We start from the raw sequence: 14,740 nt of genomic DNA on the forward strand, positions 1-14,740 counted from the left end.
TAGAACAGAAGACACCTAATGTGAAATATTCTCAGCTAATGAAAAGAATAGTGTCCTTTCCTGGAATTTTTTTTTTAAATTTTTTAAATTTATTTTTATTTTTTATTTTTGACAGGCAGAGTGGACAGTAGAGGGAGACAGAGAGAAAGGTCTTCCTTTTTGCTGTTGGTTCACCCTCCAATGGCCACTGTGGTAGGCGCGCTGCGGCCGGCGCACCGCGCTGTTCCTGGAATTTTTTTTAAAGGATTTATTTGTTTATTTGAAAGGCCGAGTTATAGAGAGACAGAGACAGAGAGACACAGAGGGAAAGGTCTTCCACCTGCTGATTCATTCCCCAAATGGCCACAACAGCCGAAGCTGGGCTGATCTGAAGCCAGGAGCCAGGAGCTTCTTCTGGGTCTCCCACATGGGTGCAGGAGCTCAAGTACAGCTTTCCCAGGCCATAGCAGGGAGCTGGATAGGAAGTGGATCAGCCAGGGATCAAATTGTGCCCATAAAGGATGTCGGTGATGCAGGTGGAAGCTTAGCCTACTACGCCACAGTGCCAGCCCCTCCTGGAAAATTTTCAGAATTTTTATTTACTCACCTTTGACAGCTGGTAGCTGCTGGGAAGCACTCTCCGAGTGACTCTGCAAGCAAGCTGACCCAGAGGAACCATAACCTGAACAGACTTGACATCTGCCTGCCTGTGACCAGAGCATCCCAGACAGTTCTCCTACTCCTTCCTCCCTTCTTTGCTTGATATGAGTGATAAGTATTGTTGACTAACCTGTGCTTTTGCTATAATTGAGTTGTCTGTGTACGTTTGAGAAGTCTGACATTGTGGAATGACACAAATGTGTGCGGTTGCCTTCTAGGGAGAGAATTTCTCCCAGGTTTGTTGCTTATGTGAATAACAGGTCTGGAATTGGAAGTGGACCTGGGATTGAACTTAAGCACTCTAATATGGAAGGCAGGCATCCTAAGCAGTGCCTTAACAGCTAGTCTAAATACCTAAACACCTGCCCACAAACCCCAGAAATTATTTAAAAATTTTGTAACGTTGATTTGTCAACTTTAATTTTATTTGAAGAGGGAGGGAGGGAAGGAGGGAGAAAGAAAGAGAGAGAGAGAGAGAGAGAGAGAGAGAGAGAGAGAGAGAGAGAAAGCCAGGTAGAAAGAACTTTCACTCACTGGTTCACTGCCTCAAATGCCAGCAAAAGCTGGGGCTGGGTTGGGCTGAAGCCAGGAGCCCAGAACTTAACCCTGCTCTCCCATGTGAGTGGCAGGAACCTAAGTATTTGAGCGGTCACCTTCTACCTCCCAGGGCACATACAAGCAGAAAGCTGGAAGTACAAGCAGAGTCAGGACCCAAACCCATGCACTTTGACAGGGGATGCAGCTGGTGTCTTAACTGCTGTTACAAACTCCAGTCCCTCTCAGGAAATTCTAAAGACATTTTCCTTCCTGCCTTTATCACTTTGCAGTACCTCCTAAGGTAGCTGGTTTTCCTGCTTTGTTGGGAAATTTCACCCATGATTTTGTATCATCTGATTATCTGTCTCCTATATTTATTTATTTATTTTATTTTTTTATTTTTTGACAGGCAGAGTGGATAGTGAGAGAGAGAGAGACAGAGAGAAAGGTCTTCCTTGTTGCCGTTGGTTCACCCTCCAATGGCCGCTGCGGCTGGCGCATCTCGTTGATCCGAAGCCAGGAGCCAGGTGCTTCTCCTGGTCTCCCATGGGGTACAGGGCCCAAGCACTTGGGCCATCCTCCACTGCACTTCCAGGCCATAGCAGAGAGCTGGCCTGGAAGAGGGGCAACCGGGATAGAATCCGGCGCCCCAACCGGGACTAGAACCCGGTGTGCCGGCGCCGCAAGGTGGAAGATTAGCCTGTTAAGCCACGGCGCCGGCCAACTCTTACTTCTTGATCCTCGGCAGCAAAATAAATAAACCAATAAATACATAACCCTTACAAATACTGTGAGCTCAGGTATGCAAGAAAAATAAAACATGCAGATGCCTGCTCTGCAAACCCTCAATAAACATCTCAGGGAAAGTAGTTAGGAGCATGAGCTTTCTCACGGGACAGACCTGGGTTAGAATCCTCTCAACCTACCCTTTCCAACTGTGCTAAGTTATTTACATCTTTCCAGACTTTGTTTTTTTTTAAACTATAAACGGGGATAATGTCATGTAGTTATTGCGAAGATTAAACCAAGTCATGAATGAAGTGCCAGCACCATGCGAGGCACATAGTATGATTAAAGGGTAATAATTATTATCCAAGGAAATTGGGATAAAGCAAGAAGAATTCATTCCTTATACTACTTAAGAGGATAAAGTACTATTGGTAAGGGAAAGACCCATGGAAAATGATCTAGTTTGAGAAGCACAAAGTCCTGATGGTTCTAACTGTTCCTCTTCTCAGAACCTCTGAGCTTTGGTGTGCTTTAGGATTAGGGCTCAAACTCTGCTTTTCCATCTATATCATACTCACCCCTTGGTCATCTCATGTAAGCACACTGCTTTAGACACTAGAAATGTGTTACTATCTCCCAGATTGGCATCACTGGCCATGACCTTTATCCTGAATTCCACTACTCACTTGCCTGCCATACACTGAAAACAACCTACCTTAACATTGAGCTCCTGCTCTTCCACCAAAACTGTTCCTCCTACATCCTTCCAATTCTTCCCTCATCCCATTTCAACATGCCTCTGTTTCTACTGTGGCCATTCTGATATAAGCAGCATTGCTCTGTGGTTGGATTATAGCAATAGCCTTAAAACTGGTTGTCCTGCTTCTGTCCCATCCCACTTTAGGTCTGTTTTCCACACAGCAGCCAGAGGGATCCTGTTAACCTGGAAGTCAGGTTTAATATTCCTCTGTTCAGAGCCCTCTCACACCTTGCCATCTCTCTCCTTACAGAAGGCAAACTCATTTCAGCAGCCTATAAGGTATGGGAGGAGACTGCCTCCCTCCATACTGCCCTGACCACATATCCTCCCACTCTTTTATAAAAGATTTATTTATTTGAAAGGCAGAATGGCACACACACACACAGACGGGATTGGGGGGGGGGGGATCTTCTGTTTGCTTGTTCACTACCCAAATGGCCCCAACAGTCATCGCTTTGGAGGGTGAACCAGCAGAAAGAAGACCTCTCTCTGTTTCTCCCTCTTTCTGTAACTCTTTCAAATAAATAAATAAATCTTAAAAAAAAAAAAAGTAGGTTGGGGTCCCCACATTCCATATCAGAATGCCTGGGTTTGGGTTCAGGATCTGCTTTTTGTTTGTTTTGTTTTTTAAATATTTTTTTTATTTTGATAGTGAGTGAGAGAGATACCTGCACCAGGTCGAAGCCAGGAGCCAGGAACTCCATCCTGGTGTCCCACATGGGTGGCAGGAACCCAAGCACTTGGGCCATCATCTGCTACCTTCCCAGGCGCATCAGCACGAAGCTGGATGGAAAGAGGAGCAGCCCAGCCTTCAGGCTTTGAAAGCCGTGGCCTAACTCGCTGCTCCGTAACGCTGGCCCCTGCCTGGTATTCTTGAGCTGGGCACACCTAACTTGGTAACTCACCAGGTGGAAAAGGAGAAAAGCCTGCTGCTTCTCCAAGTGTTTTTTGTTTTGTTTTGTTTTTTTTGTACCTGCCCTCAGTCTCCTGTAATGGCGGGGCTGGGAGACCGGGCCTTCTGTGGGTGCATGGCCAGCTGCCTTTTTGCCCTCGATAACTTAGGTTTTAGGTCCAAAGAGGCTGCCTGCCATTTCCTCCACACTAATGGACAATAAAAGGTCCTCGAGCTAGGCAGGCCAGGGCCCTGAGGGCGAGCCTGGCAGGAAGCAAACCTTGGAAAGGAAAAGCACGCCTTACTCAACTCTGAGAGCGCAAGAGGAGGAGCCGCTGTAGGGCAGAGGGCAAACCACAACCCCCAGCAGGCTCCACGAACCGGGGCGGGAAATCGCGCCCTCCCATTGGATGGCGGCGAGTAGCGTGCCCTTACGTCCCGCCCAGACGGCAAGCCCCGCCCCCAACGCAGAGCATGGCGGGAGTGGAGTCGGCGGGGCCTGTGGCTGTACTCCATCTCCCGGCGGGCCGAGCGGGGAAGGCGGTGGCGCGGAGCCTTTGTGGAAACAGCGGCCCGGCGGGGAGGAAGTTCCGGTCTCCGCGGCGCTGTGTCGGCGGTGGCGGCTGAGGAGAAGGAGGAGCGGGCCTCAGAGGCTACGCTGCCTCGGTAAGGACCCGCTGTGGGAGAGAGGGCGTGCCGGGACCTGCGGGGAAAGAGCCAGTGGACGGGGCCTCTCCGGACGGCTTGGGCCTGCGCGGTCTGGAGGCTGCGGCTTCGGTGTCGCGGGGCGGCCGCGGCCTCGCTAGGAAAGAAGGGAGCCAAGCGGCGGTGTGGTGAGGGAGGTGCTGCCGAAGCAGGAACGCCTCGGAACGGTCGCGGGCCCGGGGCGGGGCCCGGCGGGGCTGTAGAATGACCGGTCCCGCGGCGGACTGGCCAGCTGTGGGGACGGGGCCGGCGCGTGATTGCGGCTGGATGCTGCTGGGCGGCCGAACTGCAGGCGGGTTATTTTCTTCTTCCCTCTCTTCTGCTTCTGGTTCCGTTCTGAGGCATCGTTAGAGAGAGCGCCCTTCTTGTGCCTAGCGCGTCGCCTCGCCCTCAGACTTGGGCGGACGCGAATGCGCTCGGCCGCACGGAGGGCGCGAGGGCTGGAGCCTGGCCGGCGAGGCGTCGAACCTGGAGGAGGGGGAGTAGTCTGGTGGGTTCTGCGCCCGTTGAGCGAATGTGGGAGGGGAGCGATGTTTCCACGTATTCAAGCTTTAGATTCCTTTTGGCATTGCATGTATGTTTTTCTCCTAACTTTAGAATTAATGTTGTGCTTCTGTATTCAGCTGGGAACTGCGTTGTTTTGTTTTAATAAAAAAAGAAAGACCTCTGTTTTGTGCGGCACGAAAATTGCGAGGGTGGTTGTGTTTTTTTGCACATCCCAGATTGGTTTGTGAAGGTCAGAGTAGCTGGATCGAAGTGAAGGAGTTCAGTAGACTCTGATGCACCTGGTCACCTGGTTCATTTTCTGAACTCTGGATTGTGCCCTGCTAGTTTCCAACTTCCTGTTGAGTAATGCCACCAGTGTGAATGATTTAAATATATCGCCATCACCAAACTTAAGACTGTAGAGAGAGGTATCAAGAAGTGGTGAGTGACCATAGGACTGGGGTGGGGGGAGGTAACTCATGATGAGTTCACATTTTGGTGAAACGCAGAGTCGAATGTGAACCGGGTCCGGGTAAGTAGTACCTGACCGATAGGATAGGTACCAGGTCTCTGGACAGTTACTAGACATGAGTTTATTTTTGTTGCCTTTAGGATCCTAGGTTCTTGTAACTTTTCAGACAAAGGAGGAAGTTATAAATGTCAAGGGGAGGTTATAAATGTACTCTCTAGACTTGTTGCAGAGATTTGAATGAGATTATGCTCTTCTGACAATATGTTTAAACTGATAACTAATGATCTGATTGTGAGTTGTATTGGGATTAAAACTATTGCAAAAAATTTTTTTATAACTACATTCCAAGTACATGGAATTAAATTTTCGGTTAGGCTTCCACCAGAACGTTCATCTCCTTTGCTTGGTTAACAGGTTTTGATTGGGTGTCATCTTCGTAACTGTCACACTGTGGGACTCAGATCTGATAGTGGTTCAATTTCTGTCCCCCTCAATAATTTATTAACATTGGGCAAATTAACCTAACTTCTGTGTGCCTCAATTTCCTTATCTGAATGGAGGTTAATAAATTATCCACCTTATAAGTTTTGTGAAGTTTGTATAATGTATAATGCTCTAACAACAGTGCTTTGTGGGCTGAATGTATTCACTAAAGATAAGCCACCAGTATTTATTTATTACAGATTTATTTATCTATTTAAAAGGCAGAGTTACAGAGAGCGAGATGGAGTAAACAGAGGTTCATCCATTTGCTGATTGAATCCCCAAATGGTTGCAACTGTCAGGGGCATTAGCAGAGAGCTGGATCAGAAGTGGAGCAGCTGGGACCCGAGCCTGGTGCTCATATGGGATGCTGGTGTCATAGGTGGCTGCCTGCCCCACTGTGCCACAGTGCCAGCCCCTATTACTTTGTTTTGAAGAACAGCTTTATTGAGATAAAACTCATATACCATGCAGTTTACCCACTTAAGGTATATAGTCCACTGCTTTTTGGTATATTATAACATTTTAGAAATTGTGTTAATTCAAAAACATATGTTGTAGGGCTGGCGCCGTGGCTCGCTTGGCTAATCCTCTTCTTGCAGCACCGGCATCCCATATGGGCGGGTGTCAGGTTCTAGTCCTGGTTGATCTTCTTCTAGTCCAGCTCTCTGCTTTGGTTGGGAAGGCAGTGGAGGATGGCCCAAGTGCTTGGGCCCCTGCACCCGCATGGAAGACCAGGAGGAATCACCCGGCTCCTGGCTTTGGATCAGTGTAGCTCTGGCCATAGCGGCCATTTGGGGTTGAACCAACAGAAGGAAGACCTTTCTCTCTCTCTCTCTCTCTCTCTCTCTCTCTCTCACTAACTCTATCTGTCAAATAAATAAATAAAGAAAAGTGGCCCAAGGTTAAAATACTTAAAGAAATATATATAATTGTAACAATTTGCCTTTTAAATCATTCTTAAGTGTAGAATTCAGTGGCATTAGTTACATTAATAATGTAGGGCAAAACAGGGGTGTTCATTTCTAAATTGTCACCTTGAACTGAAACACAGTAACTGTTAATCAAGTAATTCCCCATTTCTTTCTTTCTCTAACACCTGGTAACTTCTGTTATACTTTGTTTCTCTACAAATTTGCCTGTTCCAGGTACCATATATAAATGGAATTCTGTATTAGTTTTTCTTTTCTGTGTCTGGATCACTTCACTTAGCATAATTGTTTCGAAGTTCATCCACGTTGTAGCATGTATTAAAACTTGATTTCTGGCTGGCGCCGAGGCTCAATAGGCTAATCCTTCACCTGCAGCGCTGGCACACCAGGTTCTAATCCCGGTTGGGGCACTGGTTCTGTCCTGGTTGCCCCTCTTCCAGGCCAGCTCTCTGCTGTGGCCCAGGAGTGCAGTGGAGGATGGCCCAAGTGCTTGGGCCCTGCACTCGCATGGGAGATCAGGAGAAGCACCTGGCTCCTGGCTTCGGATCAGCGTGGTGCACTGGCCGCAGCGCGCGGGCCACAGTGGCCATTGGGGGGTGAACCAACGGCAAAGGAAGACCTTTCTCTTTGTCTCTCTCTCTCTGTCCACTCTGCCTGTCCAAAAAAAAAAAAAAAAGATAAAATAAAACTTAATTTCTTTTTATGGCTGAGTAATATTTTGTGTGCATAGATCACATTTTGTTTTCCCTTCATCTGTATAGAGACTGATTGTTTCTGTCTTTTTGCTGTTGTGAACAATGCTACTGTGAAAATTGTTGTACAATATATCTTTGAATCCCTGTTTTCAGTTCCTTTGGGTACATACCCAGAGTGGAATTGCTACATGGTAATTATGTGTATAACTTTTTTTTTTTTTTTAATTATTTTATTTGAAAGGCAGAGTTAGAGGGAGATACAGGGAAAGATCTTCTATCTGCTGCTGTGTCAGGCCGAAGCCAGGATCTGGGAACTTCTTTCAGGTCTCCCATGTGGGTGCGGGGAGCCCAAGCACTTGGGCCATCTTCTGCTGCTTTCCCAGACACCTTAGGAGGGAGCTGAATGGGAAGTGGAGTGGCCAGATGGGATGCTGGCATTGCAGGCATTGACTTTACCTTCTTTACCACAAGCATTTTACATTCTTAACACCAGTACACAAGGGTTTTGTTATAGGTTGAATTATGCTCTCTCCTACCTTTGATTCCCAATGTAAGTATATTTGGAGATAAAGTTAAAAAGAGATCATAAAGATGGGGCCTTAATCCAACCAGACTGGTATCCGTATAAGAAGAGAAAGGCCGTGTTATGACACAGTGGGATCTGCAAGCCAAGGAGAGAGGCTTCACCAGAAACCAACCTTGCCAACACTGTGATCTTAGAATTTCCCCCTCTAGAACCATGAAAAAATAAATCTCTGTTGTTTAAGCCATGCAGTCTGATATTTTGTTATGACAGTCCTGCCAGACTAATACAAATTACAATTTTCCACATCCTCACCAACACCTAATTTCTGGTTTTCATTTTTTTGTTTTGGTTTTTTAAATTGAGAGGCAGAGAGACATACAGAAAAACAGGTCTATAAAGTGCCTCACTCCTGGTTTACTACCGAATGCCTGCAAGTTGGGAACTGAGAACTCTTAATAGGCCCCTCATGCGGGTGGCAGGGGCCCAATTACTTGAGCCATCAGGGCTGCCTCACAGGGTCTGCATTAGCAGAAAGTTGTTGTCAGGAGCCAGAGCCAGGCACTGAACCTATTTGTGTATGTGTGTGTGTGTGTGTGTGTTAATGATTTATTTATTTGAAAGGCAGAGTTAAGGAGGGGTGAGTGTCTTCCATCCACTGGTTCACTCTCCAAATGACTGCGGCAACCAGGGCTGAGCCAGGCTGAAGCCAGGAGCCAGGAGCTTCTTCCAGGTCTCCCATGTGGGTGGAGAGACCGAAGTACTTGGGCTCTCTTCCGTTGTTTTTCCACATTCATTAGTAGGGATCTGGATTGGAAGTGTTGTAGCCAGGACTTGAACCAGCGCCCATATAGGATGCTGGCATCTCAGGTGGTGGTTTTACCTGCCGCGACACAGTCCCAGCGCCGTGTGTGTTTTAAGATTTATTTATTTGAAAGAGCAACAGATGGATGCACATAATTATCTTCCATTCCCTGGTTCATTTTCTAGATGGCCACAATAGCTGAGACTGGGCCAAGGTGAAGCCAGGAGCCAGGCACTGCTCTGTCCAGGTCTCCTACATGCGTGGCAGGAACCCAAGCTCTTAAGCCATCAGCTACTGCTTCCTAGGCATTTAAGTAAGGTGCTGGATCAGAAACAGAGTAGCTGTGACTTGAATCAGCACTCCAAAATTGGATGTGGGCATCCCAAGTGATTTTTTTTTTAAAGATAAATTGACTTTTTTCTTTATTTCATTTATTTGAGAGGTAGAGTTACAGTCAGAAAGAGAGACAGAGAGAAAGGTCTTCTAGATGGCTGCACCTGCTGGAGCTGAGCTGATGTGAAGCCAGGAGACAGGAGCTTCTTCTGGGTCTCTAGGTCTCCCACGTGGGTTCAGGAGCCCAAGCACTTGGGCCATCTTCTACTGCTTTCCTAGGCCATAGCAGAGAGATGGATTGGAACAGGAGCAGCCAGGACTTGAACTGGTGCTTATATGAGATTCTGGTGCTGCAGGTGGAGACTTAGCCCAGTATGCCACAGCACCAGGCCCCTCAAATGACTTCTTCACTGTTACACCAAATACCTTGCCCTCTCTGTAGTTTTGATTTGTATTTTCCTAATTATTAGTGATGTTGAGAATCTATTCTTTTTTAAAGTTGTATTTATTTATTTGAAAAGCACAATTATAGAGAGAGAGGAAGAGGGAGAGAGAGCTTCCATCTGCTAGTTCACTCCCCAAGTGGCTACAATGATTGGAGATGGGCCAGGCCAGAGTTAGGAGCATGGAACTCTGTCTAGGCCTCCACACATGGTTGCAGGGGCCCAAAGACTTGGGCCATTTCCACTGCTTTCCCAGGTGCATTAGCAGGGAGCTGGATTGGAAGTGGAACAGCCCTCCTGAGATGCCTCTTTGTAGGCAGCAGCTTAACCTGCTGTGCCACAATGCCAGTCCCCAGTGTTGACCATCCTTTCATGTACTTACTGCCATTTTGGTGTCGTCCTTTAGATAAGCATCTATTCATGTCCTTTGACCATTTTAAATTTTGGCCTATTGTTGAGTTTTGGGAGTCCTTTATATATTCTGGATATTAAGCAACTGTCAAATGTGATTTGCAAATATATTCCCTAGTTATGTGGGTGGGTTGTTTACTCTGTTGATAGTGTACTTTAATGCACAACAGATTTTCATTTTGATGAACTCCCATTAATCAGGTTTTTAATTTTTTTGGCTATAATTTGCAAGAGATATTTACCAGTCTAATGTAATTAGATTTATGCTTTTTCTAAGAGTTGTGTAGCTCTTATTCTTACATTCAGGTCTTTGATCCATTTTGAGTTAATTTTGTCTGGGGTGTTAGATAAGTGTCCTACTTCATTCTTTTGCATGTGGATAGTCAGTTTTCCCTGCACCATTTGTTGAAAAGACTCTTTTCTTCAATGAATGGTCTTGGCATCCTTGTTGAAATTCAGTTCTGCCACAGTTCACTAGGCTAATCCTCCGCCTGCGGCGCCGGTACTCCAGGTTCTAGTCCTGGTTGGAGCGCTGGTTCTGTCCCGGTTGCTCCTTTTCCAGTCCAGCTCTCTGCTGTGGCCCGGGAAGGCAGTGGAGGATGGCCCAAGTACTTGGGCCCTGCACCCGCATGGGAAACCAGGAGGAAGCACCTGGCTCCTGGCTTCAGATCGGCGCAGTGCGCCAGCCGTATCGGCCATTTGGAGGGGGTGAACCAAAGGAAGAAAGACCTTTCTCCCTCTCTCCCTCACTGTCTAACTCTGCCTGTCAAAACAAACAAACAAACAAACAAACATGCGCACACATTGAGGCCAGCACTGTGGCACAGTGGGTTAACACTCTGGCCTGGAGTGCCAGCATCCCATATGGGCACTGGTTCTAGTCCCGGCTGCTCCACTTCCCATCCAGCTCTCTGCTATGGCCTCAGAAAGCAGTAGAAATTGGTCCAAGTGCTTGGGCCCCTGCACCCGTGTGGGAGACCCGGAAGAAGCTCCCGGCTCCTGTCTTCGGATCGTAGCAGCTCTGGCCTTTGCGGCCAATTGGGGAGTGAATCAGTGGATGGAAGACCTGTCTCTCTGCCTCTCCTCTCTGTGTAACTTTGACTTTCAAATAAATAAATGAAGCTTTAAAAAGAAAATCAGTTCTGCCAGATATGTGAGGGTTTATATATGGTCTCTTTATTCTGTTTCACTGGTCTGTATGTCTATTCTTAGGCCAATACTGCACTATCTTAGTTAAAATGGGAACCGGTATTGTGGGTAAAACTGCTGCCTGCAATGTCAGCATTCCATATGGGTTCGAGTCCTGGCTGCCCCGCTTCTGATCCAGCTCCTTGCTAATGCACCTGGGAAAACAGTGGAGGATAGCCGAAGTGCTTGAGCTCTTGCACCTGTGTGGGTATTTCTACCTCGCCCAGCCTCAGGCCATTACAGTCATTTGGGGGAGTGGACCAGTGGATGGATGATCTCTCTCTAACTCTGCCTCTCAACTAAATAAAATAAATCTTTTAAAAAACAAATAGTTACAATGGCAAGTTTTATTTATATGTAATATATATTTTAACCATAATTTAAAAATACATTTGAAAATGGGTCTTGTTGATTTTCCTTTTCTATCTTTCTTCGTCTACTTTTCCTTCTCCTACTTTACCAAAGAGTGACTCTTCTTCCTTTGAAACCTGAGAAATAGTGCCCCAGAGAGGAAAACCCTTCAGGGCACCAAACGCTATATATCTGATCTCCTATAGGAGGATATTTGCATTGTTTCTGTTTAAAAAAATATTATAAACAAGCTTGTGAATATTTTGTATAAGTTTTTATTTACTTGTTTTTACTTTTTAAAAATCTACAAATTTACTTACCTGAAAGAGTTATACAGAGAGAGAGAGGTCTTCCATCCACTGTTTCACTCTGTAGATGGCTGCAGTGGCCAGGGTCTGGCCAGGCTGAAGTTGGAAGTGGAGCAGCCAGAATTCGAACTGGCACCTATATGGGATTCTAGATCACAGGCGGCTTTCCCCACTATGCCACAGTGCTGGCCCCTTGCTGATCAATTTTTAACAATGTTTTTTGAAGTGCAGCTTTATGTCATATATATGTGTGTGTGTGTGTGTACATAAACATATATATTTATATGTTTAATATTTATTTATTTGAAAGAGTTCCCAGAGAGGAGAGGCAGAGAGAGAGAGAGAGAGAGATCCTCCATCTGCTGGTTCACTCCCCATTGGCCGCAACGGCTGGAGCTGTGCTGTTCCAAAGCCAGGAGCTTCCTCCAGGTCTTCCCATGTGGGTGCAAGGGCCCAAGGACCTGGGCCATCCTCCACTGCTTTCCCAGGCCATAGCAGAGAGCTGGATCGGAAGTGGAGCAGCTGGGTCCCGAACCAGCACCCACATGGGATGCCAGCACTGTAGGAGGTGGCTTCATCCATAGTGCTGGCCCGTTTTATGTTAGCCAGGAACTCAATCCAAGTCTCCTACATGGATGGCAGGAACCCAATTACTTGAACTTTGACTGCTGCTCCCTAGAGTGTGCATTAGAAGGAAGCCTAAGGGGCCGGCATTCCGACATGGGCACTGATTTTAGGTTCAAGTCCTGGCTGTTCCACTTCAGATCCAGATCCCTGCTAATGCTCCTGGGAAGACAATAGAGAATGGCCCAACTGCTTGGACCCCTTCATCCATATGGGAGAAGCTCTTGGCTCCTGGCTTGGGTCTGGCTCAGCTCCATGTGTTGCAGCCATTTGGAAAGTGTACCAGCAGATGGAAGATTTCTCTCTGTGTCTCTTTGCTCTTTGTAACTGCCTTTAAAATAAAGTAAGTAAGTAAATTAAAAAAAAAAAAAACAAAACAAACCTTTCATTTATTTATTTTTTTTTAAGAAAAGGAAGCTGAAATCAGGAACCGGACATTGGCATCAAACCTAGGCACACTGATGTGAAATATAGACATCTTTTTTTTTTTTTTCTTTTACATGATTATTTATTTGAAAGGCAGAGTTAGAGAGATATTGATCTTTTTTTTTTTTTAAAGATTTATTTTATTTATTTGAAAGGCAGAGTTACAGAGAGAGTACACAACAGAGATCTTCCACCTGCTGGTTCACTCCCCAAATGGCCACAACAGCTGGAGCTGAGCTGATCCAAAGCCAGGAGCCAAGAGAGCTTCTTCCGGGTCTCCCACATGGATGCAGGGGCACAAGCATTTAGACCATCTTCCATTACTTGCTTTCCCAGGCCGTAGCAGAGGAGAGCTAGTTCGGAAGAGGAACAGCCAGGACTAGAACCGGTGTCCATATGGGATGCCTGTGCTGCAGGCTGGGACTTTAACCCGCTCTGCCACAGTGCCGGGCAGACATAACGATCTTCTATCTGCTGGTTCACTCCTCTAATGGCTGCAATGGCTAAGGTTGGGCCAGGCTGCTGTAACTCCATTCAGATCTCCCCTGTGGGTGTCAAGGACCAAGTACTTGGGCCATCATCTGCTGCTTTACCAGTTGCACTCGCAGGGAACTGGATTGGAAGCTGAGCAGTTGGAACTTGCAACACTGCTGCAATATGGGATGCTGGCATTGCAAATGGCATCTTCACCCACTGTGCCACAACACTAACCCCTGAAAGGACCCTTTTGAAGTCCTGTACTTAGAATGAATATGCTTAAAAGTTTAATTGAGTATATTTTGGGGGCAAGGATGCATCCAGTAGTCACTGAATCTAGGTGTAATAGTAAACATTAAAGTTGCTGCAGTTTCAAAGCTCCTGGTTGGATCTTGGGGATGGGAGGGAAGCCAAAGCAACCCCTACCTCTGTATTGAGTATCCTATGATGCCTATGACATGTACTTTAGGAAAGATTAGTGTTTAAAGCAGGACCTAGTCAGTTCTGACCACAGTGCTTGGGCCCCTGCACCCACATGGGAGACCTGGAGGAAGCTCTTGGGTCCTGGCTTTGGATTGGCCCAGCTCCAACTGTTGCAGCCATTTGGGGAGTGAACCAGTTGATGAAAAATCTCTCTCTCTGTCTCTCCCTCTTTAACTCTGTTTCAAATACTAAATAAATAAATCATAACAGCATTATTCACAATAGTTAAAACATGGAAGCACTGCAGATGTCTATTGACAAATGAATGGGTTAGCAAAATGTGGTATATACATACAGTGGATTGTTGTTTGGCTATAAAAAGAAAGTTTGACATGCTGTAATGTGGATAAACCTTGAGGCCATTGTGCTGAGTGAAATAGTCACAAAAAGACAAATACTGTGGGATTTCACTTACACAAGGCACTTAGAGTAGTCAAAATCATAGTACAGAAAGTTGAATGGTGGTTGAAGAAGTGGGTAGAGGAAGAATGGGTAATTATTTAATCGATACAGAGTTTCTATTTTATAAGATGAAGAGAGTTATGGACATGGATGGTAGTAATGGCTGCATATTATGAATGCATTTACTGTCACTTAACTGTTCACTTAAAAATTGTTAAGATGGTCAGTTTAATATTATATATATTTTACCACAGCAAAAAAAAAAAAAAAAAAAAAGGAAAAGAAGAAAGAATGAAAGGCAGAGGTGGCTCAAAATGAGCAGCTAACATCATAGTGCCAACCATAAGTGTTGTTTACCTTCAATGAGGAATTTTTTTTTTCCTAATCTGCTCAGTATCCAGGAAACCAAAGCCTTTAGGTTCTGGGAGAGTGTAGTTGCTAAGTTCAACTTTGTTTTTTCTTTTTTAAGTTGTATTATTTGAGAGGTGGAGAGAGAGCATGTGTGTGCCCTAGCTCCTCCCAGATGTCCACAACAGCTTAATGCTGGGCTATGACCAAAGGCAACAGCTAGGAACTCAATCCAAGTCTCCCATGTCAAATGGTAGGAATTAAATTACTTGAGCTGTCATTACTGCC

General features: G+C 46.0%; 1 protein-coding gene across 5 annotated transcripts in view; it reads left to right on the forward strand.

Moving 5' to 3' along the window:
* The first annotated feature begins 4,065 nt into the window (after nt 1-4,065).
* Nucleotides 4,066-14,740, forward strand: part of RBM6 (RNA binding motif protein 6) — a 119,720-nt gene continuing 109,045 nt past the window's right edge. For 4 of the 5 annotated variants that reach the window (XM_062200914.1, XM_062200916.1, XM_062200917.1 and 1 more), the window contains exon 1: nt 4,066-4,223. The gene's annotated coding sequence lies outside the window, so the exon portion shown is untranslated. The remainder of the gene's footprint in view (nt 4,224-14,740) is intronic. The other variant, XM_062200915.1, reaches the window with a different exon arrangement.

This window comes from Lepus europaeus, chromosome 9, assembly GCF_033115175.1.
Source record: "Lepus europaeus isolate LE1 chromosome 9, mLepTim1.pri, whole genome shotgun sequence".
In the NCBI taxonomy this organism is placed as follows: Eukaryota; Metazoa; Chordata; class Mammalia; order Lagomorpha; family Leporidae; genus Lepus; species Lepus europaeus.